This window comes from Cervus elaphus, chromosome 33, assembly GCF_910594005.1.
Source record: "Cervus elaphus chromosome 33, mCerEla1.1, whole genome shotgun sequence".
In the NCBI taxonomy this organism is placed as follows: Eukaryota; Metazoa; Chordata; class Mammalia; order Artiodactyla; family Cervidae; genus Cervus; species Cervus elaphus.
In genome coordinates, this window is record NC_057847.1 from 10357237 (window position 1) to 10383798 (window position 26562).

General features: G+C 39.6%; 1 protein-coding gene across 3 annotated transcripts in view; it reads left to right on the plus strand.

Annotated features, from left to right (window-relative positions):
* The window catches only part of HIBCH (3-hydroxyisobutyryl-CoA hydrolase), a 107912-nt gene that overhangs the window by 44982 nt on the left and 36368 nt on the right, over positions 1 to 26562 (plus strand). The window lies entirely within an intron of this gene.

Below are 26562 nucleotides of genomic sequence, written 5' to 3' on the forward strand. Positions count from 1 at the left end.
ACCTTTTTGTGTATCCATTCTGTATGTAATAGTTTGCATCTGCTAGTCACAAACTCCCTATACACTGGAATTGCTTAGATTCTGTACATGATTTTGGAAAAGGGCTTCCATTAGCGCATGTGGTTAGAAACAGGATCAAGGGCAATCTACATCTTTGTTAGTGGCAGGTATTAAGCCTGAGTTGATTGTGCCTTTTTTTGCCAATGAAATGTTACCATGGGAAAAATGAGAAGTCTGTGAAAAAATTCTGCAGAACAAGGGGAAGGAGCATAATTGGAAGCACTGAAGAAAGAGCCCCCTGTGAATGTGAAATGAACTAGGAAAAAATGAAAACAAACAAAAAAACCATTGGGCATACTTAATAATGTGTAAATGATGTGGCTCCAATAAAACAGGAAAGATAGTCTGTAAGGAGACAACAGGCTCGGATGAAAGGGCAGCAGGTTACACAGGGGAACAGGTCACATAAGGAAGGCTGACTGGAAACTAAAACACAATAGCAGAACCTGCCATTCCACTTTGAAGGCCATAGATTAGGAGTTGAATTTAATATTACAGATATAAAGCTGTGTCTGTGGAGGACAAACTTGACAAGCTCTCACCAAGAAAGGACAAGGATAAGAATGATGAGACCAAATATTTTAAGGTAATGAATATGAAAGAAAGATATTGGGAACCCAACAAAGAAATAACTATTCAGTGGGAAGTAAATCACACAAATGATCATACATAATTAAAGATTACTTTCTTTTATTTAATTAAAAACAACAACAAAACCCTCTCAAACCTAAGATATGTACAATCAAAGGAGAATCAGCTTTTCAGGTTAAAAAAAACCTGTGAAAAGAGATCCACACCTAGATAAAAACTCAGGTAAGGTTTTTTGAATTGTATACTTTAGGAAACAATGCAAGTGTTCAGGCCAAGCGCTGCTGCTCATGCATGGGTGTTTAGTGGATATACGTTATGTATTGGGTTGGCCAAAAAGTTTGTTCAGTTTTTCCCATATGATGTTATGGAAAAGCCCAAATGAAAATTTTGGCCAACCGTATACAAAGGAGCGTAAATCATTCTGGTTTTAGACTTTCTTGCACCAAGTGCCAGAAGTCAGTAGACAGAAAGTTGTGAAATAAAGTCATTGAGACCCAAGAATTTTCTACCCAACCAAATTATCATTTAGTATAAAAGAAAAATTCTCAGAAATGAAAGGAAAATGTATTGCCAACATACCACTGTTGAAAATATTATCAGAAAATATGTGGTCTAGGTGACTGAGAGACTGCTCAAATTGAATAACACAAGGCTAGTTTTTATAAGAAAGGATTGGTGAACTGCCCTTTTTCTGCTATCAGTGGACAGAACTACTTCTTTTCATAGGAACCTGAGAAAAATTATTGTCTTGGCATACCACATGTAAATGAATTCACCATGCCTTTTGGCCTCTGTGACATGTATAGATTGCTAGAGTGTTTGCATACATTCCTAGGTAACAGCCGAGAATACTCCATTTATTTGCAAAAAGAAGACTGCAGTAAAACAGACCAAAATTACGTTGTCTTGAATAGAGGGAGTAAGCGGGGATGGTACTTCTTCCTACGGGTCTTTGTTTTCTGTATTTACTTTGAGAAGTATGAATGCCTTTCAAAATGAAAATTTACTTTATATTCGCTATTCTTAACCAGAAAACCACCATATAATTAAATTTTACTGCCCTGAGGTAAGATTGTCAAGGCCTTAACCCTGTACCAACAATATCAGTAGCATAGAATTTCTTAAAATGCAAATTCTTTTTTTTTTCTTCTGTGTAGCATAAGGGACCTTAACTCCTCAACCAGGATTGAACCTGTGCCTCCTGCATTGGAAGCATGGAATGTTAACCACTGGACCCCAGGGAAGCCCCAAAATACAAATTCTTGAGGTCTACCCCCCAAGTCAAACTCCAAGGGTGGAGCCCAGCAGTATGTGTCTTTATAAACCATCTAAGTGATTCTGAGTCATGTTAAGTGGGAACTAGTACGCAAGCCATCTATGTAGTGACTTAACTTCCCTCCTTCTAGCTTCCCAGGTGGTGCTAGTGTTTAAAGAATCTGCCTGCCAATGCAGGAGACACAAGAGATGTGGGTTTGATCCCTGGGTCAGGAAGATTCCCTGAAGTAGGAAATGGCAACCCTCTCCAGTTGCCTGGAAAATTCCATGGACAGAGGAGCCTGGCAGGCTATGGTCCATGGGGCAACAGAGTCAGTCATGACTGAGTGACTTAGCACAAACAACTGCATTCCTATTTCTGCCTTATAATTCTAGAATGGTTCTAGTTTTATACTGTCCTTGGGAAAATTGAGAAAATAGGTCATTTGTAGTGATCTGTGGTTCAGATGAGGAACCCCTCAAAGGGACTGAGAATCCCCAGGGAATCTGACTTTGAAGGACAGCAGGATTTGATGACAGAACTTCCACAGGACTAGGGAAACAGAGGCTCTTTGAAGGCAAAAACAAAATCTTGTGCCCACCAGGACCCATGGGAAAGGAGCAGTGACTCCACAAGGGACTGAGCCAGACCTGCCTGTCACTGTTGAGGGCCTGCTTCAGAGGCATGGGTTGGAAGTGGCCTGCTGCAGGGACGGGGCACTGGCAGCCACAGTCCTGGGTGGCATGTGTTGGCCCAAGTCCTTTTTGAGGTCACCAGTAGCCCTGCCGTGGAGCCTGTAGACTCTAGGACTGTATTGCCTCAGGCCAAACAACTAACAGGGAGGGAGCACAGCCCAATTCCTCAGCAGGCGATTGGATTAAAGATTTACTGAGCATGGCCCTGCCCACCAGAGCAAGACCCAGTTTTCCCCACAGCCAGTTCCTCCCAACAGGAAGCTGGCACAAGCCTCTTATTCTCATCCATCAGAGGGCAGGACAGAAGAACAAGAGCTATAATCCCATAGTCTCAAGAATAAAAACCACAATCACAGAAAACTAACCAAAATGAGCACATACATCACAACTGTGTGTAACTCAGTGAAGCTATAAGCCATACTATGTACTCAAGACGGATGGGTCATGGTGAAGAGTTCTGACAAAATGTGGTCCACTGAAGAAGTGACTGGCAAACTGCTTCAGTATTCTTCTTGAGAACCCAATGAGCAGTATGAAGAGACAAAAAGATACGACACTGAAAGGTGAACCTCCCCAGATCAGTAGGTGTCCAATATGCTGCTGGGGAGGAGCACAGAAATAGCTCCAGAAAGAATGAAGAGGCTGAGCCAAAGCAGGTACGATGCCCAGTTGTGGATGTGTCTAGTGGTGAAAGTCAAGTCTGATGCTCTAAAGAACAATATTGCATAGGAACCTGGAATGTTAGGTCCATGAATCAAGGTAAATTGGATGTGGTCAAGCAGGAGATGGCAAGAGTGAACATCGACATCCAAACATGGGGGATCGGAGTGCAAAAGTATAAAGTCAGAAGATACCTGGAGTAACAGGCAAGTTTGGCTTTGGAGTACAAAATGAAGCAGGGCAAAGGCTGACAGAGTTTTGCTAAGAGATTGCACTGGTCATAGCAAACATCCTCTTACAAAAACACAAGAGACAACTCTACACATAGATGTCAGCAGGTGGTCAATACAGAAATCAGATTTATTATATTCTTTGCAGCCAAGATGGAGAAGCTCTATACAGTCAGCAAAAACAAGACTGGGAGCTGATTGTGGCTCAGCTCATGAGCTTTTTATCACAAAATTCAAGCTTAAATTGAAGATGGTAGGGAAAACCATTAGACGATTCAGGTATGACCTAAATCAAATCCATTATAATTATACAGTGTAGGGGACAGATAGATTCAGGGGATTAAATCTGGTAAACAGAGTGCCTGAAGAACTACGGACGAAGGTTCATAGCATTGTACAAGAAGTGGTGATCAAAACCATCCCCAGGAAAAAAGAAATGCAGGAAGGCAAAGTGGTTGTCTGAGGAGGACTTACAAATAGCTGAGAAGAGAAGTGAGACAAAGGAGAAAGGGAAAGGTACACCCAACTGAATGCAGAGTTCCAGAGAATAACAAGAAGAGATAAGAAAGGAACAATGAGAAGAAATAAAGGAAAACAATAGAATGAAAAAGACTAGAGATCTCTTCAACAAAATTGGAGATACCAAAGGAACGTTTCATGCAAAAGATGAGCATGATGAAGGACTGAAATGGCAAGGAAATGGCAAGGACCTAACAGAAGCAGAAGAGACTAAGAAGAGGTGGCAAAAATACACAGAAGAACTGTACGAAAGGGTCTTAATGACCTGGATAACCACAGTGATCTGGTCCCTCACTTAAAGCCAGATATCCTGGAGTGTGAAATCAAGTGGGCCTTAGGAAGCATTACTACAAACAAAGCTAGAGGAGATGATGGAATTCCAGCTGAGCTCTTTGAAATCTTAAACGATGATGCTGTTAAAGTGCTGTACCAAATATTCCAGCAAATTTGGAAAACTCAGCAGTGGTCACAGGACTGGAAAAGGTCAGTTTTCAGTCCAGTCCCAAAGAATGTTCAAACTACTGTACAACTGGACTCACTTCACATGCTAGCAAGGAGATGCTCAAAATCCTTCAAGCTCGGCTTCAATAGTACATGAACCAAGAACATCCACATGTACAAACTGGATTTAGAAAAGGCAGAGGAACTAGAGATGAAATTGTCAACATCTACTGGATTATAGAAAAAGCAAGGGAATTCCAAAAAAACATCTACTTCTGTTTCACTGACTAAGCTAAAGCCTTTGACTGTGTGCTGCTGCTAAGTCACTTCAGTCGTGTCTGACGCTGTGTGACCCTGTAGACTGCAGCCCACCAGGCTCCCCCATCCCTGGGATTCTCCAGGCAAGAACACTGGAGTGGGTTGCCATTTCCTTCTCCAATGCGCGAACGTGAAAAGTGAAAGTGAAGTCGCTCAGTCATGTCCGACTCTTAGCGACCCCATGGACTGCAGCCCACCAGACTCCTCCATCCATGGGATTTTCCAGGCAAGAGTACTGGAGTGGGGTGCCATTGCCTCCTCCGTTTGACTGTTTAGATCACAACAAATTGTGGAAAATTCTTCAAGAGATGGGAATACCAGACCACGTTACCTGTCTCTGAGAAGTCTGTATGCAGGTCAAGAAGCAACAGAACCAGATGTGGAATAACAGACTGGTTCAAAACTGGGAAAGGAGAAGGTCAAGGCTGTATATTGTCACCCTGCTTATTTAACTTATATGCAGAGTATACATCATGTGAAATGCTGGGCAGGATGAATCACAAGCTGGAATCAAGATTGTGGGGAGAAATATCAATAACCTCAGATATGCAGATGATACCACCGTAATGGCAGAAGGTGAAGAGGAAGTAAAGAGCCTCCTGATGAAGGTGAAAAATGAGAGTGAAAAAACTTGCTTAAAACTCAACATTCAAAAAACAAAGATCATGACAACCAGTCCTATTACTTCATGGCAAATAGATGGGTGAAAAGTGGAAACAGTGACAGTTTTGATTTTCTTGGGCTCCAAAATCACTGCAGACCGTGACTGCAGCCATAAAATTAAAAAATGCTTGCTCCTTGGAAGAGAAGGTATAACAAGCCTAGACAGCATATTAAAAAGCAGAGATATCACTTTGCCAACAAAGGTCTATATAGTCAAAGTTATGGTTTTTCCAGTAGTCATATGTAGAGGTGAGAGCTGGACCATAAAGAAGGCCAAGTGCCCAAGAACTGATGCTTTCAAACTGGTGCTGGAGAAGTTTCTTGAAAATTCTTTGGATAGCAAGGAGATCAAACTAGTCAATCCTAAAGGAAATCAACTCTGAATATTCATTGGAAGGACTGATGCTGAAGCTCCAATGCTTGGGCTACCTGATGTGAAGAGCCCACTCACAGGAAAAGACCCTGATGCTGGGAAAGACTGAAGACAGGAGGATAAGGGGATGACAGAGGATGAGATGGCTGGATGGCATTACCAACTCAGTGGACATGAGTTTTGAGCAAACTCTGGGAGATGGTGAAGGACAAGGAAGCCTGGCGTGCTGCTATCCTTGGGTTCACAGAGTTGGACATAACTTAGCAGCTGAACAACGGCAACATATTGTCAGCCCTGCCCCTTTAAAACAGACTAACAAAAACATGTCTTTTCTTCCATTTGGTCTGCCAACTGCAGTACCCCATATGTACTCTACATATAATTCATCCTTAAAGACTGAAGTTCTACCCTATCTTTTTAAAGTCTTAAATACCACTATGGTTTGATGTGATTTCTTTCTTCATTGACTTGGTGCATTCAAACTTTACTGCAAATATGGCATTTATTCTTGTTGTCAGTTATTATGAAATGTGCTTAAGTATGTTAGATGGTTTATAAAGGCAACAACTACTTTTTAACATTTCCATAGCAACTAGTGAATACACAGTAAATATTTAACAAATTATTTATTGAAAATTCTACTTTAGATAGTAAACATCTTGTAGCCTTTGAAAGAGTAAAATCTACAGACTGGACATGAAGCAGTTCTTCTTAAAATGGGATTTTGTATGTATCTTGGTTTTGAAAGCTAACTGTTATATTTTTTCACATTTCAAATAATGTCAGATTATTTAATCTTTGATTTTGGTTGAAAATAATAATACACACAGAGCTAAAATCACGCCAAGGAAATAAAGTAGATATGAAAAGTTGCATTGAAAGGGCATTATGTTATTCTTAACATGGCAGTGTTCTCAAAATAAAATTACATAAGAAGACCTCCAGCCAGGTCACACTTTGGACCTTTCCTGTAACTCTGGCTTGTGGGGGTCTTTACGCTGGCACTAAATGGCTTACTAACATTAGACATCAATGTTTGTATACCCTGAGAAATATGAAACTGAAATCCTTGCTCTGTGGTCCACTTTTCCATCAGAGTTAGTGATAAAAGGTCATGGGCACCGTGCTGCCTGACTTGAATGGAGAACAAAACGCGTGTGCAGTGTTCTCAGTCTGTTGTTCTAGTCTCTACGTCTTTCTGAGGGTCTTTCTGGCTAGCTAACTCATGAGATGGAATCTGAAAGCTTGTTGAGGACTCTTGTTTTTCTGTTGTTCCTTCTGGCTATGCTTTTTCTTGAAGGCTAACTTTTCATGTCTCATTTACAAACATTGCTTAACCTAAGACTCAGTGAACTTTTAACTTTTGAAAATGTAACCCCCTGGATCTGTGGCTCTCAACTTTGGCTGCTTTTTAGAATCACCTGAGAGACTTTCAGAAATCCCAGTGTCCTGGCTTTACTTAGCTCCCAGAACCATTAATCAGATATTGGAGCAGGTCTGAGGCATTTTTAAAGCTCTCTGGTAATTCCAACGTGAAACATAAGGTAATGAACTGCTGATCTACTAGTGATTTCTAACTAGTAGTTCAGTGTTAGCTGTGGACTTTTTTCAAAATTCCCCGAAGACAGTGGTTCTTACAAGTTTCCGCTGTTGCTGTTTAGTTGCTCAGTGGTGTCTAACTCTTTTGCAACCCCATGCACTGTAGCCCATCGGGCTCCTCTGTCCGTAGGAATTTCCAGGCAAGAATACTGGAGTGAATTGCCATTTCCTTCTCTAGGGGATCTTCTCAACCCATGGTTCGAACCCATATCTCTTGCATTGGCAGGCAGATTCTTCTTTTTTTTTTCATATTTACTTATTTTTGACTGGAGGATAATTGCTTTACAATATTCTTTTGGTTTCTGCCATATATCAACATGAATCAGTCCTGGATATATATATATCTCCTCCTTCTTGAACCTCTCTCCCATGTTCTGCCCCATCCCCCCCCCCCCCGCCCAGGTTGTCACAGAGAACCAGATTTGAGCCCCCTGCATTATATAGCAGTTTCCACTGACTATCTAATTTTACATATGGCAGTGTGTATGTTTCAGTGCTACTCTTTCAGATCATCCCACCCCCTCCTTCCCCTTCTGTGGCCACAGGTTTGTTCTCTATGTCTGTGTCTCTATTTCTGCCCTGCACACAGGCTCATCAATACCATCTTTCTAGATTTGCATTCCCACCAACAATACAAGAGTGTTCATCTTCCTCCTCACCCTCTCCAGCGTTTATTGTTGGTTTTTTGACTATGGCTATTCTGACTGTGTGAGGTGATACTTTATTGTAGTTTGATTTGCATTTCTCTAATAATGAGCGATGTTGAGCATCTTTTCATGAGTTTATTAGCCATCTGTATGTCTTCTTTGGAGAAATGTCTGTTTAGGTCTTCTGGCAGGTGGATTCTTTACCACTTGAATCAAAATCCAAGGACCTGTTAAAAGGTAGATTTCCCATTCCGAATTCCAGTTTAGTCAGTTTGAAGGGTGGCCTAAGAATTTGCATTTCTAGAAGTCCCGGCTGCGCTGCTGCTGGCGGCGGTGAGCGTGCCTCACCTTTGGAACTGCTGCCCTCAAGTGTTGAGAGCACGTAGTTTTTATGCAAAAGGCCTTTTTATTTTCAGAATTTTTAGTAGAATTTTAGTATTATATGTAGTTGTTTTATGGCTATGTTTTAAATCCTAATACAAAGTATGAGAATAAGATAGGGCAAATGTAGCTTAGAAAAAAGATAGCCAAATAGTTTTGTCTCTGTCTTTATCTTGATTCTGATCAATAAATTGTTTCCTATAAGAATGAGTTATAAGAAAACTTGAACAGTCCAAAAGATGGCACCATAGAGCTTGATTTTTATTTTTTTCTTTTTACTATAGATTTTATTTCAATAAGGAAAATGACAGTTTTACAGTCTCTTAATGTTTACCATGAAGAGTAGAGGGGATGCATTATGTAGAGGGGATGACTATATCCTATTACGTTTCAGCTTTCAGAAATTCAAATTTTTATTTGATATTTTGATATGCTGTAAAATAAAATGTATCTGAGTGGTTTTCCACTTGGTTAATCAAAACTATCTAAGATTATCTTTACAATGTTTCTGAAATATACCAAATTATTCTGATAGCAATTTGAAAGAATAATTTATTCTGTTTCCAGGAAGAAAGAATTTTAAGTTCCTTTACCTTTTATTTTAAACATCTGAAGTCATATTTTCTTAAGTTAATATATAACAGGAAGGCAAACTTGCTTTAAAATTAAAATTAATTTTAAGTATATATAGAAGAGAAAAAAACCCGTTTTTATTTTGTATATGTAGTACTACCCCCATTTCCTTCCCAGCTGAATTATATTTAAAGAACTTTTGATTCTTTCTTTGTCCCTCCCTCTCTCCTTTCCTCCTTTTTCTCTTTCCACCAATGCATTTTACCCTGGAAACAAAATTAGTTCCCCTAACTCAAAATATGTATACAATATGGTATTGCTTTTGTGTTTCTCAAAGTGTCCTGAAGATGCTGCCAGCAAAAGGGTTTGTGATCAATATAAATGGAAAATTAAGGTTTCAAGGCATACTTTAGAAGGGGTGTATTCTAATGAATAGAGAAGAAGTAGGAACTGGATTGAAAGCGCTGAGCATATACAATCTCTGAAAGACTTTTTGGGCCACAAACCAGATGCACAGAAAACTGACTAGTGCTCAGTTAGTTGGGACCTGCTGAATCAGATTAAGTTTAGCCACTGATTAATGTCACTGAGACATGTTCTTGTGAAAAGAATTAATAGTCTCACAGATTGAATTAGCTTGATGTACTGCAAAGGTCTGTAAGACGTAAGACATCTTTGTTCTGTTTTATTTATTTTTTCTTGCATTGCTTTTTTAAAAAATAAATTTATTTATTTTAATTGGAGGTTAATTACTTTATAGTATTGTAGTGGTTTTTGCCATACATTGACATGAATCAGCCACGGGTGTACATGTGTTCCCCATCCTGCACCCCCCTCCCACCTCCCTCCCCATCCCATCCCTCAGGGTCATCCCAGTGCACCAGCCCCGAGCACCCTGTCTCATGCATTGAACCTGGACTGGCGATCCATTTCACATATGATAATATACATGATTCAATGCCATTCTCCCAAACCATCCCACCCTCGCCCTCTCCCACAGAGTCCAAAAGACTGGTTTTAAAGGATACTTTGTTTTGCTGCTGTTAGTGACGATTTGAATAGATGACATTTGAAGAAACCATTTTTTATTATAATGAAATGCTAGATTTTTCATACAACGGCATTTAGTTACTTAATAGAATCTGAGCAGTTATGAAAGAAGAGATGGAATAGGTTCATTAACTATGTTTTTTGTTTCTTATCTGTTTTTGGTTGCTCTGGGTCTTCCTTGGCTTTGTGCGGCTTCTCTAGTTGTGGTGAATGAGGGCTGCTCTTCATTGCAGCGCACGGGCCTCCCACTGTGGTGGCTTCCCTTGTTGAGCAAGGTTCTAGGCGCGCGGGCTTCAGGAGCTGTGGCACACGGGCTCGGTAGCGGTGGCTGCAGAGCTCCTTCTAGAGGGCTGGCTCAGTAGTTGTGGTGCTCAGGCTTAGCTGTCTGTGACGTGTGAAGTCTTCCTAGACCAGGCACTGAGCCTGTGTCCCCTGCATTGGCAGGCAGATTCTTACCCACTGTGCCACCGGGAAAGTCTGTTTTTTTTGTTTTCATTTTTTAATTTATTTCAGTTGGAGGCTAATTACTTTACAATATTGTGGTGGTTTTTGCCATACTTTGACATGAATCAGCCACAGGTGTACATGTGTCCCCTGTCCCAAACCCCCCTCCCCCTTCCTCCCCCTCCCTCGCCCTTCCCTCCCCCTCCCATCCCTCTGGGTTGTCCCAGTGTACACCAGTTTTGAGTGCTGTTTCATGCATCAAACCTGGACTGGTGATCTATTTCACATATGATAATATACATGTTTCAATGCTATTCTGTCAAATCATACCACCCTCGCCCTCTCCCATAGAGTCCAAAAGTCTGTTCTTTATATCTGTGTCTCTTTTGCTGTCTCATGTATAGGGTCATTGTTATCTTTCTAAATTCCATATATATGCGTTAATATACTATATTGTTGTTTTTCCTTCTGACTTACTTCACTCTGTATAATAGGCTCCAGTTTCATCCACCTCATTAGAACTGATTCAAATGCATTCTTTTTAATAGCTGAGTAATATTCCATTGTGTATACACACCATAGCTTTCTTATCCGTTCGTCTGTCAGTGGATATCTAGGTTGCTTCCATGTCCTGGCTATTGTAAACAGTGGTGCAATGAATATTGGGGTGCACGTGTCTCTTTCAGATCTGGTTTCCTCGGTGTGTATGCCCAGCAGTGGGATTGCTGGGTCATATGGCAGTTCTATTTCCAGTTTTTTAAGGAATCTCCACACTGTTCTCCATAGTGGCTGTACTAGTTTGCATTCCCACCAACAGTGCAAGAGGGTTCCTTTTTCTCCATACTCTCTCCACCATTTATTGTTTGAGAACTTTTTGGATAGCAGCCATTTTGACCAGTGTGAGATGTTACCTCATTGTGGTTTTGATTTGCATTTCTCTGATAATAAGTGATGTTGAGCATCTTTTCATGTGTTTGTTAGCCATCCGTATGTCTTCTTTATTAACTATGTTAAAGAAGATTTTTAAAGAAGCTTTTAACTTTGGTACACCTCTCCCCCCATGCCATTTAAATCTCTTAATTAAAAAACATTATTATAATACTCTTTAATGTGTGTACGTTGTAGTAGGATGAGAACAGTGAGACTTTCTTGGGCCATGCCAGTTTTAAATGAGAAACCAGCCAAGAAGCTTTCTTTTTTTTTTTGCCAAGAAGCTTTCAAAAGATTAGATATTATTAAGTCATTAGTAATGACTTAATAATGACAGCCTGGAAAACATTCTAAATTTACATTTTAGCCATTTCAGTTGCTCATGCTTGAGACTTTCATTGTGAAGGCTGTCATCCACCAACCAAAGAATGTTCTTTTTCATGCAATAAAGATAGAAAGGGCTATGCATAGAAAATTGATCGTGTATTTGCTCTTGCACACCATTCATTAGTGATGTTTTGTTTGAAGACTAATTGAGAGGCCTAGCCGTGTTACAAAAAAAGAGTTTAGAATGGCCAGCCTTCCTCCAGTGAAATAAAAATCATAATAATTCTTGCAACTAGAATGAGGTGTAATTGATAGGTAAATTACAACTAAAGTATGTAACTCGATGATATATAAATACATTGTGAAAAGATTATATTATGAAAGGATCCTCTGATCTTATTCATCTTATAACTTTTGTCTTTTTCGGTTGTGTCTTTCATTTTTTTTTTTTCGGTTGTGTCTTTTAAACAGTGTCTTCATATTTTCCCCACCGCCGAGTCCTGGCAACCTCAATTCAAGGCTCTGAGTATATGAATCATACTTTTTGTTGTAGTTGTTCCACAAAATAAGTGATATTATCCAGTATTTGCCTTTCTCCTCTGGCTTATTTCACTTATCATAACACCCTCCAGGTTCATCTGTATTATTGCAAATGGCAGGATTTCCTTTTTTAAGATCAAATGATATTCCATATTTTATATATATATGTAATTTATACTATATGTATATTACATATTTACTATATGTAATATGCTATATATTCATATTATATATATGTGTGAATACACACACACACACCACATTTTCTTTATCCATTTATCTATGGACAGGCACATAGGTTGTTTCATGTCTTGACTATAGTGAATAATGCTGCAGTGAACCTGGGAGTACAGATAACTCTTCAAGACAATGACTTCATTTTCTTTAGATATATACCCAGAAGTGGAATTTCTAGATAATATGGTTCAGTTCAGTTCAGTTCAGTCGCTCAGTCGTGTCTGACTCTTTGCGACCCCATGAACCACAGCACGCCAGGCCTCCCTGTCCATCACCAACTCCCGGAGTCCACCCTGCTTTTAATTTCTTGAAGAACCTCCATACTAGGAGGCTGTACCATTTTTCATTCCCACCAACAGTACAAGGGTTCCCTTTTCTCCACATACTTGCTAGCATTTATCATTTGTCTCTTTGATGATAGACATCCTAACAGATGTGAGGTGATACCTCATTGTCGTATTGACTTGCATTTCCTTGATATGTATTAACAGATGTTGAATACCTTTTCATGTACCTGTTGGCTATTTTATATACCTTCTTTGGAGTAATGTTCAGGTCTTGTGCCCACTTTTCAATTGGATTGTTTTTTTGCTATTGAGTTGTGTGAATTTTTTGTATACAGTTGCCCCTTGGTATCCACAGGGGATTGCTTCCAAGACAATGCCCCCTCCCCTCTGCTATGGATACTAAAATCTATGGATGCTCACTGATGTGTAGGTGGTTCAGTGGTAGAATTCTTGCTTGGCACATGGGAAGCTTGGGTTTGATTCCCAGTGCATGCAGCCTCAGTCCCCTTTGGGTTCTCTGATGGCTCAGATGGTAATGAATCTGCCTTCAGTGTAGGAGACCCAGTTTTGATCCCTGGGTTGGGAAGATCCCCTAGAGAAGGGAATAGAAACCCACTTCAGTATTCTTGTCTGGAGAATTCCACGGACAGAAGAGCCTGGTGGGCTACAGTCTGTGGGATCACAGAGAGTCACAACTGAGCGGCTAGTCCCTCACATAAATGGCATAGTATTTGCATATAACCTATGCATATCTTCTCATAAACTTTAAATTATCTCTAGGTTACTTATGCCTAATATGATGTAAATGCTGTGTAAATATAATGTAAATAGTTGCTGTTGCACAGCAAAATTCAAATTTTGCTTTTTGAAATTTTTTCTTCCAAATATTTTCAGTTCAGCTGGTTGAATCTGCAGGTATGGAGAGTTAAGTGTATTCTGGATATTAACCCCTTATCAGTTATATGATATTTCTCCCATTTCAGATGGTAGATGATTTCAGGTCTCCATTCTAGTCTTTAATCCATTTTGAGCTGATTTTTGTGTATGGTGTGAGGGATTTAGTTTCATTTTTTCCCATGTGGATAGTTTCATTTTTTCCCATTCCAGTTTTCACAACACCATGTATTGAAGAAAGTGTCCTTTCCCCATTGTAGATTTTTGACTTTTTTGTTGAAAATTAATCAACCATATTGTGTGGCTTTATTAATATTTGTAGGCTCCCTTTCCCTTTTTTTTTTTTTTTGTTTTGAGTGGGATTCCATTGATACCTGCATCTGTTTTTATGCCAATACCATAGTGTTTGGATGACTGTAGCTTTGTAATATGATTTGAAGTCAGAAAGTATCATCCTTCCAGCTTTTGTTTTTCTTTCTCAAGATTGCTTTGGCTGTTTGGGGTCTTTTTTGGTTTCATACAATTTTTAAGATTATTCTATTTCTGTGAAAAATGCCAATGGAATTTTAAGAGATATGTTGAATCTGTAGCTGCTTTGGGTATATGGACATCTAAACAATGTTAATTCTTTCAATTCATGAGCACAGAATATCTTTCCATAATATGTGTCTTCTTCAATTTCCTTCATCAGTGTCTTATACAGCATATAAGCTGTATATATATGTGTATATATATGTATATATATGCTTGTGCATATACAGCTCTTTCACCTCCTTGGTTAAATTTATTCTTAGGTATTTTTTTGTTTATGCAGTTGTAAATGGGATTGTTTTTTAGTTTCTTTTTCTGAAAGTTATTTGTGTACAGAAACACAACTGACTTTTGTGTATTGATTTTGTATTCTGCAACTTTATTGAATCTATTTACTAGTTTAAACAATTTTTTGGTGGCATCTTTAGGATTTCCTATATATAAGATCATGTCATCTTCAGAGATAGTTTTACTTCCTTTCTGCTTTAGATCCTTTTATTTCTTTTTCTTGACTAATTGCTTGGACTAGACTTTCTATGATGAATAAAAGTGGTGAGAGTGGGCATCCTTATTTTATTCCTGATCATTAGAGGAAAAGCTTTCAGCTTTTCACCATTGAGTATGATATTAGCTGTGGGCTTGTCATATATGGTCTTTATTATGTTGAGGTACATTTCGTCTATATTTTAACTTGTTGAGGGTTTTTATCATAAAAGAATGTTGAATTTTGTCAAATGCTTTTTCCGCATCTATTGAGATGATCATGTGATTTTTATCCTTCATTTTGTTAATGTTGTACATCATGTTGATTGCATATGTTGAACCATTCTTGCATCTCAGGAATAAATCCCACTTGATCATGATATATGGTTCTTTTATTGTTGAGTTTGGTTTCCTGATATTTTGTTTTTCACATGTGTGTTCATCAGGAATATTGTTCTGTAATTTTCTTTTCTTATAGTGTTTTTGTCTAATAAGAATGATAGACATTTTTGTTGCTAAGCCTGTTTGTGTAGATCAAGGTTACCTGATTTCAGACACATGAATCTGAGACAAGTATGCATTGAACTCTGATTGTCCTTTATGGGTTTAGGGTGGAAGCAGTCAGCTGCAAGTATGATGGAAATAGACTTGAATGTGCAAGGATAAAGGATGATCAGTCAGAGGCTAAAGGAAGGTATTGCAGTGAAGTTGCCCTGGGAAGTTAAGAGAACTGTATTGATGGGCAAAGTTGTCTTATGGAGAAAACAGTAAAGTATATTAAGAGAGGGAGAATAATCAGACAAGAAGGGATATGGGGAATTCCCTCGTGGTCCAGTGGTTCAGACTGGGTGCTTTCACTGCCAGGACCCGAGTTTGATCCCTGCTCAGGGAACTAAGATCCCACAAGCTGCATGGCATGGCCAAAAAAAGAGAAAAAGAGCCTCCTTAAAGAATGAAGATTGGTAACATGGCAGGATCTATGAAAGGAAGAATAGAGAGGAAATTTTCCTTGGATTTATAAGTCTTTAGAATAAATTGTACATTCATTTTCATTTGCGTTCACTAATGAAATTTCTTCAAAGAGATGGAGATCTTTTTCTTGATAGAGATGGTTAGGTTCCTATCCTTCCCCCATAGGATTCTCTCTACTTATATTTTGTTCTGCTTTTTTAGGAAAGAGTAAAGATTGCTTTTAGTTGCACAATTTCTCATAATAGATTTTTAGGGTTATCTCATTTCTCAGCAAGCCTTTTTCATAGGTAAGCATGGGGTTCTGTTTTTCAAGACATGATGGATTACCCTCTAACAAATGTATCTCCATCGTTTAACCCCATGTCACCCATTGTCTGTCTTATTAGATAGGGCCTTTTAGTCTGTTCTTTCCTCTACTCTTTTCACCTTGGCTTTTAGCCCAGACATATCTAGTACAGAATTGGGGAGTGCTTCCATTTACTAACCAGGAACTTCACTTTACTGCTTGCCCTCTGCTCAATCCCTATCCTCATTTTTAGGTATTGATTTTTGGGAAGCAGGACTTTTAACTTTCCAAGAGTGTGGGTATTCTTGGCGACTTTCGTAGACGTGCAGATTCTCAGATCTACAGAGAATTCTTTTCCTTTTTCCTTGGCCATTTCCTGTGGTCCTAATGGTCAGGATTTTGGTTCATTTCCTTTTTAACTGTGGAAGTGTTAGTCACTCAGTTGTGTCCAACTCTTTGCGACACCGTGGACTGTAGCCTGCCAGGACCCTCTGTCCATGGGATTCTCCAGGCAAGAATACTGGAGTGAGTTGCCATTCCCTTTGTCCAGGGGATCTTCCTGACCCAGGGATCGAACCCTGTTCTCCCGCATTGAGGGCAGATTCTTTACCGCCTGAGCCACCAGGGAAGCATGCTAGGTTCTTGGTCACGTGGCAGGCACCTTCCCTCTGTGCCATTCTCATCCTGCCTCTGTTTTACCCTCACTGTGCTGAGTGGGATGATTTGTGGTCTAGAGGGCTTTGTGCCTTATTGATGCATCAGATTATTTCCCAGAGAAGAATGGGGCAGGGGAGCTCCACTTGCCCATAAAACGAGCTCATTCTCCTAAGATATATGGACACAGGAGGTTTAAGACTAACTAGGGGTGCATTATGACTTTAGCCATAACATGTGGTTGCTCTCAGCTGTTTCAACAGCTCGCAAAAGTTACTGGATGTACTGGTTAGGCTCTGGGGATAAGATAGTGAGCAGGATAAATCTGTTTTCTTTCCTTATGGAGCTATGTGTCTTGTGAGGTGGGTATAAGGTGGTCTGGAAATACACGAGTACCAGCCTTAACTATGTATGTATGTACAAGCACTTTAGTAATGGGGATGGTGTAGGGAAAGGATACTGGAGGAAGCTTTATTTAAGCTGAGACTTAAAGAAAAATCAACCAGGAACAAACAAGTTGGGATAGTGGAGAAATGTGATATAGTTGATGCAGGTGTGTTAAGAGGTTGATGGAGTACAGAAGATAGTGTGTGAGAAGACAATATTAATGGTATATATGAAGCTGAGAAAATTCATGTTTGAGAAAAGTTAAATGTGCCTAGATTTGAGATTGTGAAGGAGAAAGTGGTTCAGTTCTTTGGTTAGAGAGGAAAGCAAGAAGCCAGGTCAGTCCTCTTGTATAAAATATATTAAGTTGTTTATCCTGATATCAAAAGATAGAGCCATTTTTAAGTGCTTTTAGCCAGGGAAATGGCTTGAATGGTGAATTTAGACAGAACAGGTGTAGGGGGCATGGGTAGGATCAGATGTAAAGAGATTATTCAGGTAGCTATTGCAGGGATCCAGGTGAGTGATTGTGGTGTTGCACTAAGGTAGAGATAATGAAGGGGGAGAAAATTAGGTTTAAGGGAGATACTTAGGAGGAGACTTGTGGGATTCAGTGATGTATTGGGTGTGAGAGATAACGGGAAGAAAGAGGCAAGAATTAATCCCAGATTTTTAGACTGGGCAGTGAGATGAACAATGGACTGTTTAAGATTTGGAAGAAAGTATGGCTGGGGAGTGGGTTGGAGAGAGAGTGAAGGGAGATGAATTTAATTTGGGCCTTGTTAGGTGTGAAATGGCTGTGGGTTTATCCATGTGGGAGAATGTCTGAACAACAGTGTTTCATCAGTTCTGCAGGTCCAGAGCTCAGGGTGAAATGGCTGTGGGTTTATCCATGTGGGAGAATGTCTGAACAACAGTGTTTCATCAGTTCTGCAGGTCCAGAGCTCAGGGTGAAATGCCTGTGGGTTTATCCATGTGGGAGAATGTCTGAACAACAGTGTTTCATCAGTTCTGCAGGTCCAGAGCTCAGGGTGAAATGCCTGTGGGTTTATCCATGTGGGAGAATGTTGTCTGAACAACAGTGTTTCATCAGTTCTGCAGGTCCGGAGCTCAGGGTGAAATGCCTGTGGGCTTATCCATGTGGGAGAATGTTGTCTGAACAACAGTGTTTCATCAGTTCTGCAGGTCCGGAGCTCAGGGTGAAATGCCTGTGGGCTTATCCATGTGGGAGAATGTTGTCTGAACAACAGTGTTTCATCAGTTCTGCAGGTCCGGAGCTCAGGGTGAAATGCCTGTGGGCTTATCCATGTGGGAGAATGTTGTCTGAACAACAGTGTTTCATCAGTTCTGCAGGTCCGGAGCTCAGGGTGAAATGCCTGTGGGCTTATCCATGTGGGAGAATGTTGTCTGAAGTACAGTGTTTCATCAGTTCTCCAGGTCTGGAGCTCAGGGTGAAATGCCTGTGAGCTTATCCATGTGGGAGGGTGTTGTCTGAACAACAGTGTTTCATCAGTTCTGCAGGTCTGGAGCTTGGGGTGCTGCCTAGATAGGAAGTGTAACTTGAGGACTCAGGCACAGTATGCTTCATGATGTAGGCTTCTGCAGCGTGAATTAAGTCGTAAGTGATTGGTAATGGGAAAATGATATTAGGATAATGCAAAAATTAGATTGGTTCAAGTGCAGTTTTCTTTTTTTTCCTAGGCAAGGAGAGATAGGATAGGCAGTAGATACATAATCTTCTAGTGGAGCTTCCCTGGTGGTTTAGATGGTAAAGAACCTGTCTGCAATGCAGGAGACCTGGGTTTGATCCCTGGGTCAGGGAAGATCCCCTGGAGAAGGAAGTGGCAACCCATTGCAATATTCTTGCCTGGAGAATTCCACGGACAGAGGAGCCTGGTGGGCTACAGTCCATAGGGTCTCAAAGAGTCGGACACGACTTGGCAACCAACACTTCACTTCAGACAGGAAAAGAGCACTTAAGTAGCTCAGTCGTTGTACAGTGAATAGGAATTTTCTTGTCTGTATTTTAAGGAAAGAAAAACAAACCCACAGAAACAAATGCCTGTAGTTGGGGGGGGACCTCCTCCATCAGGCGAACCCCCACCTCCTGGCACTTGGTGTTTAATGGCAGGCCCACTGGCTCATAGCTACACTTCCACCACTTTGTCACAGTTATCTGTTAGTTCTGCTCTGATTAAAGTTTTGTCATTCTTTCCACTTTATTTTTGTGCATTTTAAATATTGCTGTGGCATTCTGTATTCATATTGAGCTGGCAGTCCTAATCAAGTTCCTGGGACCATGTATACTTTATATTAGCACTCAGGTTACAAAGCTGCATAGGCTTTGAGCAGACTGCTGAAACTATTTTTCTTATCAGATCTGTCCAGTTTTGTAGAACCTGAGGATTTTTTCAGTAACTCATGTTATAGCAGAGATACTTGGATTGCAAATTTGTCAGTAGAAAAGATTGTGCAAGGAAATGTGATGAAATAGAGTGAGAGCCAAAATAAGTCCAGAATGGAATACAAAAGTTTATTGGCCCGAGGCAGAACAAGGACCCTATAAAAGACATTGAGAAAAGAGAGCCCAGAAGATTGCAGGGAAACTGGAAGAATGGACTTGTCCTGGGAACCTTCCTGTTGGTTTCTGTACCCCCAGAAACCTTTGATGGTTTACTCTGTGGTGAAGAACCATGTTCCAGGCTCATCTGGTAAATTTCACTCACCAGACTTAGAAATCAGCGGTTTTTCCAAGGATGGTTAGCAATAATACTCTTCGCCGTTGGTGTTTAGTCACCAAGTCGTGTCCAACTCTTTTGCAACCCCATGGACTGTAGCCCGCCAGGCTCCTGTGCCCTGGGAGTTTCCAGGCAAGAGTACTGGAGTGGGTTGCCATTTCCTTCTCCAGCAAGATGCCCTGCATTGCAGGCAGATTCTTTACCATGGAGCACCAGGGAGGCCCCAGTAATAGCCTGGGCACTAGTTAAGTTTGCAATTGTTTTCTAGGCTTTTTTGAAGAGAACTTAGAATGTATTTTGTTTTTAAGAGAAAATAGATCCTAAATTGAATACTTCCTATTCAAATTTAGATTCTTACTCCTTTGATATTTGTATCTTTCTTCCCATGTATGTTGAATATCTTGTTTTTTAAAAAACTAACATTTATATGGTTGAGTCTCTTTGCTGTGCACCTGAAACTCCCAATAGAAAATAAAAAGTTAAAAAATAACATTGTGACAAATTTGCTTTGTCCTAATGTGTGTAATAGTTTCAGAATAACAATATCAACATTATTATGAAGAATAGTCACTTGAGATAATTGCTATCTTTGCCCTATACCGATTTATTTTAGTAACTTAGCTTTTTCATATTTTCCGAGAGTATTTGATTCTCATGAAACAATTCTTTATTTATGACTGTTACTTGGTAAACTCTGAACTCAAAAGATCAGAGAGGTGAAAGTCGCTCAGTCATGTCCAGCTCTTTGCGACCCCATGGATTATACCGTCCATGGAATTCTCCAGGCCAGAATACTGGAGTTACTTTTCCCTTCTTCTCCAGGGGATCTTCCCAACCCAGGGATCGAACACAGGTCTCCCGCATTGTGGGTGGGTTCTTCACTAGCTGAGCCACAAGGGAAGCCCAAGAATACTGGAGTGAGTAGCCTATCCCTTCCCTAGGGGATCTTCCCAACTCAGGAATTGAACTGGGGTCTCCTGCATTACATGCAGATTCTTTACTGACTGAGCTATCAGGGAAGCCCTCTATCAGGCATATCAGAGAGTAGCTTTCAGGATGCTAGTTAATATGGATATTAGTTAATGTTTTATGGAGTTAATAGAAATCTTTGGTAAATCTGAGGTCTATTAAGAGTTCCTCTATTATAATAATCCTTTTTGTTTGAATATATGATATGAGGCAGTGGTTTCTTAGAGCCTCTCTTTTTAAGCATCTGTTAAATATAGAGGGGCTTCTCTGGTGGCTCAGACGATGAAGAATCTCCCTGGAATGCAGGAGACCTGAGTTTGATCCCCGGGTGGAAAAGATCCTCTGGAGGAGGAAATGGCAACCCACTCCAGTATTCTTGCCTGGAGAATCCCATGGACAGAGGAGCCTTGCAGGCTACAGTCCATGCGGTCACAAATACAGACATTTAAATATAATATGTGATAATGTTGTATTGGGAAAATGTGGTTATTGAAGTAAAAACCTTGAGTATGAGTTTAGGAGGTGTATAAGAGTTATTTCTAATTTATGTTTTAAAGCATGATGTACCAAAATTCATATTTCTACTCACTGGCTTTTTTGTGTGTGTCATAATTAATGTATAATTTTAGTTTTAGGTGTACAACATAATAATGTGATTTATGTATGTGTTGTAAAACAGTGTTAATACTCATCACTACGCATACTTGAAAAAAATGTTTTTTCTTATGATGAGGACTTTTAAGATTTATCCTCTTAGCAACTTTCACATCTCTCTTTTCATTTAAAGCAGAACTGTACCTCCAAGGATGTTAGATTGTTGATTCATAAAAAAATTAGATATTTCTACCTCAATTATTTCTGTTGAGTATGTTTTATCTAAAAATAGCATGAATTATGTGCATCCAAAGCAGAATAAAAAAATGTGTTTGGTGCTAATCTCTGTAGTCTATCAGTATACATTAATGTGACATAATCAATATGTTACTACTACTAATATGCAGTATTAGCCTGTTAATATTAATGTGAGGAGTGTAATAAAAAGTCTTTGCTTTTACTGTGTAGGCTGCTAATTTAAAGCATGTAGTCCGGAAGATACATTATGAAACTTAATGATATTTACAATATTAACTTTCATACCATAGTGAGATAATGTGTGATGAAAAATCTGTTTGAATTTCTAACAAAAATATCTAATTTCCAAGCACCATTTATAATCATGAATGATGGTGATAGAAGACTCCCTCACATACTGTCTGATACTGTGGTGCAGTGTTCATTCTGGACAGGCGCTTACTCATTCTCTCTGATTATAATTTAAATTCATGACTCTTCGTGTGAGCATTAGTTACATCACCCCATTGTATGCCTTCCTGACTTCGTTGTTTTCTTTACTGCAGTTGTTGGCACTGGTTACTCTGGAACATTTATTTTTATTTTCATTTTAGTTAAAAAGACTGTTTTATTGTGAAATAATTGTCAAACTTACAGAAAAGTTGCAAACATAGTACAGAGAACTCCAATATATCTTTCATCCATATTCCCTGTTATATCCACATTTGTTTTATTTTCTCTCTTCTCCAACATGTGTCTAATTGCTGGACCATTTGAGTGAATGTTGAAGACATGATAATTCTCTATTTGTAAATTATTCAAATTTACAATTTGGTGGCCTTGGAATAAGGACACCCAAATCAGGAAATTTAACACTGAAATATCTGGAACATTTCTTTTTCAGGCACCAAACTAAATTGTTCTACATGTGGTTGGTTTGTTTGCTTGTGTTGGGGGATTAGTCTTGTCTTTAGTAGAAATCATGGAACAGTTGGCTCTATTAAATTAACTTTAAATATCTGTATAATTATCAGTTTTTAAAAATTAATGTTGCTTTTTTGTCTAGAATAGCAATATTGAAATACAGAAGCGATGCTTATTTCTAGTTGCTGATCAACAGATTTGCATTTTGAAGGCTTTAATTTGGGGCTTCCTTGGTGGCGCAGTGGTAAAGAATTCACCTGCTAATGTGAGAGATGCGGGTTTGATCCCTGGGTTGAGAAGATCGCCTGGAGGAGGAAATGGCAATCCAGTATTCCTGCCTGGGAAATCACAGGACACAGGAGCCTGGCGGGCTGTAGTCCATGGGGTTGCAAAAGAGTTGGACACGACTTAGCGATTAAACAACAACAAAATTGTGCTTTTCTAAGTACTTATGATGAGATCTTTAAAAGTCTTAAAGCTACACCAGCCTTTCCCCTCTATTAAACAGTCTGGAAACTCATCTAGCTATGTCTCTTATTTAAAAAAAAAGTTTTAGATTGCCTAAATTTTGCCTTTAAAAATGCGAAACTTAAAGTAGGTTACAAGTTTGCGTACATTCATATATTTGGTATTCATGCTTACCCACATTGGTATTCTCTATATGAGATTATAAATATGGATCAGACTCATTTTACTTTATCTGCACAGTGTTCCTACAGTACTGCAATTAAGATTATTTAATAATAATCCAACTGAAAAACAAAGAATGTCAGGATGCTTGCAATATCATAAATACAAGACCCAGAAAGATTAAATGTAAAATATTAGAAAAAGGTACCATACCAATACAAAATAAAGCTGATAGTTATTTTTATATCAAATAAGGTAGCCGCGTGCATGCATGCTAAGTTGCTTCAGTTGTGTCTGACTCTTTGCCATGCCATGGACTGTAGCCCGCCAGGCTCGCCAATTCATGGAATTTTCCAGGCAAGAATACTGAAGTGGGTTGCCCTGCCCTCCTCCCAGGGATCTTCCTGACCCAGGGATCGAACCCACATCTCTTTCGTGTCCTGTACTGGCAAGTGGGTTCTTTTTTTTTTTTTTGGCAAGTGGGTTCTTTACCACTAGTGCCACCTGCAAAGGCCCAGATAAGGTACATTTTATGGCAAAAACTTGTACTTGGTATAGAAGGACATTTCACAGTTATAAAAATAGTTAGGTATAACAAATCTAAATTTGTATGTCCTGTAAGTCTTTCCTATTGTGTATTTTTTCTCTTAGGCTTTAGTCATGTGGTCGTATGTCAGATTATTTCTAATCAAGTGCTGGTTATTTCTGATTGAGTTATTTCTACTTCAGTATTATTTGAGCCCTAAGATATAATCTTCCGACCTTTGTTTCTAGTAGTATCTAGGCTAAAGGCACTAGCATCCCAGATCATCTCAATTCAGTCAGGAATGAGAGGCTTTGAAGCTGATCTTCCCTTCATGTGAAGGATTATTTGAATCCAGGCCACTGTAACTCATAACGTGTAACATTTGGGGGCTCAATTCAGCAAGCCCTACATTTCAGTTCTTGTTCTCTCAGCAGGTAGGACTTAGTTCAGTTCATTGAAAATTGTTCAGCCTTTCTTCTTAAGATCAGTGAGATCAGATTCTGAAAGTAATCTTATGGATTATAATCAACTATAGAAAGATATTTTATAAATACTTGTCTAAAACTGTTTATAGCAGTGAAGCAGAACAGACTTAATGAGTTTCATAACATATGACATTGAGGAACAGCGGGAACAAACCTCTGCCTCTTTGAGATAACTCTACTGGTGTGATATTTTCAAGCATTTAAAAACGTGTGGTCTTTCAAAAAACTAGAGAGTCCTTAAAGGAATAATAGACAAAACCACAACCCTAGGAGAAGTTTTGAACATACTAATTTCAATAACAGATGAAACACATATAAACAGTATATAAACGTATATACACATTCATTTTACATGCATGCACATGATTTGAAAATTGTTCAGAAAACTTGATCCAGTTTATATGTATTCAGTAACTTTCATGTTCATTTCATGTGTGTATGGAGCATTTACCAAAATTGACCACAGAATTAGTCTTGGCATATTTCAAAGGATTAATCTTACAGGCTGTTCTCTGGTCCCAATGGAATTAAGCTAGTTTTCAATAGCAAGTGAAAGTGTTAGTCTCTCAGTTATGTAAGACTTTGCAACCCCTTGGACTATAGTTCACCAAGCTCCTCTGTCCATGGAATTCTCCAGGAAAGAACAGGAAAGAAGTGGACCTTAGGAAACATCACTATGAACAAAGCTAGTGGAGGTGGTAGAATTCCAGCTGAGCTACTTCAAATTCTAAAAGATGATGCTGTGAAATGCTGCACTCAATATACCAGAAAATATTGAAAACTCAGCAGTGGCCACACGACTGGAAAAGGTCAGTTTTCATTCCAGTCTCAAAGAAAGGCAATGCCCCAAAATGCTCAAACTACCACACAATTGCACTCATCTCACACTAGCCAAGTAATGCTCAAAATTCTCCAAGCTCAGCTTCAACAGTACGTGAACTGAGAACTTCCAGATGTTTGAGCTGGATTTAGAAAAGGCAGACGAACCAGAGATCAAATTGCCGGCATTTGTTGGATCATAGAAAAAGCAAGAGAATTCCAAAAAAACATCTCCTTTGCTTTATTGACTTTGCTAAAGCCTTTGACTGTGTGGATCACAACAAACTGTGGAAAATTCTGAAAGAGATGGGAATACCAGACCACCTGACCTGCCTCCTGAGAAATCTGTGTGCAGGTCAGGAAGCAACAGTTAGAACCAGACATGAAGCAATGAACTGGTTCCAAATAGGAAAAGGAGTATGTCAAGGCTGTGTATTGTCAATCTGCTTATTCAACTTACATGCGGAGTACATCATACGAAAAGCTGGGCTGGATGACTCACAAGCAGGAGTCAGGATTGTGGGGAGAAATATCAATAACCTCAGATATGCAGATGATCCCGCCCTTATGACAGAAAGTGAAGAGGAATTAAAGAGCCTCTTGATGAAAGTGGAAGAGGAGTGTGAAAAAGGTGGCTTAAAATTCAACATTCAAAAAACTAAGATCATGGCATCCAGTCCCATCACTTCATGGCAAATAGATAGGGAAACAGTGGAAATAGTGACAGGCTTTACTTTTGAGGGCTCCAAAATCACTGCAGATGGTGACTGCAGCCATGAAATTAAAAGACACTTGCTCCTTAGAGGAAAAGCTATGGCAAACCTAGATAGCGCATTGAAAAGCAGAGACGTCACTTTGTTGACAAAGGTCCGTATAGTCAAAGCTGTGTTTTTTCCAGTGGTCATGTATAGATGTGAGAGTTGGACCATAAAGAAAGATGAGCACCAAAGAATTGAGGCTTTTGAACTGAGGTGTTGGAGAAGATTCTTGACAGTCCCTTGGACTGCAAGGAAATCAAATCAGTCAATCCTAAAGGAAATTAACCCTAAATATTCATTGGGAGGACTGAAGCTTCAGTGCTGACAGCACCTTCAGTGCTGAGCTGAAGCTTCAACACTTTGGTCACCTGATGCGAAGAGCTGACTCATTTGGAAAGACCCTGATGCTGAGAAGGATTGAGGGCAGGAGGAGAAGGGGTGACAGAAGATGAAATGGTTGGATGGCATCATCGACTTAATGAACATGAGTTTGAGCAAACTCTGGGAGATAGTGAAGGACAGGGAAGCCTGGCGCGCTGCAGTGCATGGGGTTGCAAAGAGTTGGACACAACTGAGCAACAGCAAAAACATTGTGATAAACAAAAGTGGAGAGTAGAATGTGAGGCAAGGTTTCTTACAATAATACAAAAAATTATTAATAAAACTAGTGCATGTGTGCATGCCAACTCACTTCACTCGTGTCTAACTCTTTGTGATCCTATGAACTGTAGCCTGCCAGGCTCCTTTCTCCATGGAGTTCTCCAGTCCAGAATACTGGAGTGGGTAGCTGTTCTCCAGGGCATCTTCCCAATCCAGGGTTGAAACCCAGGTCTCCCACAATGCAGACAGATACTT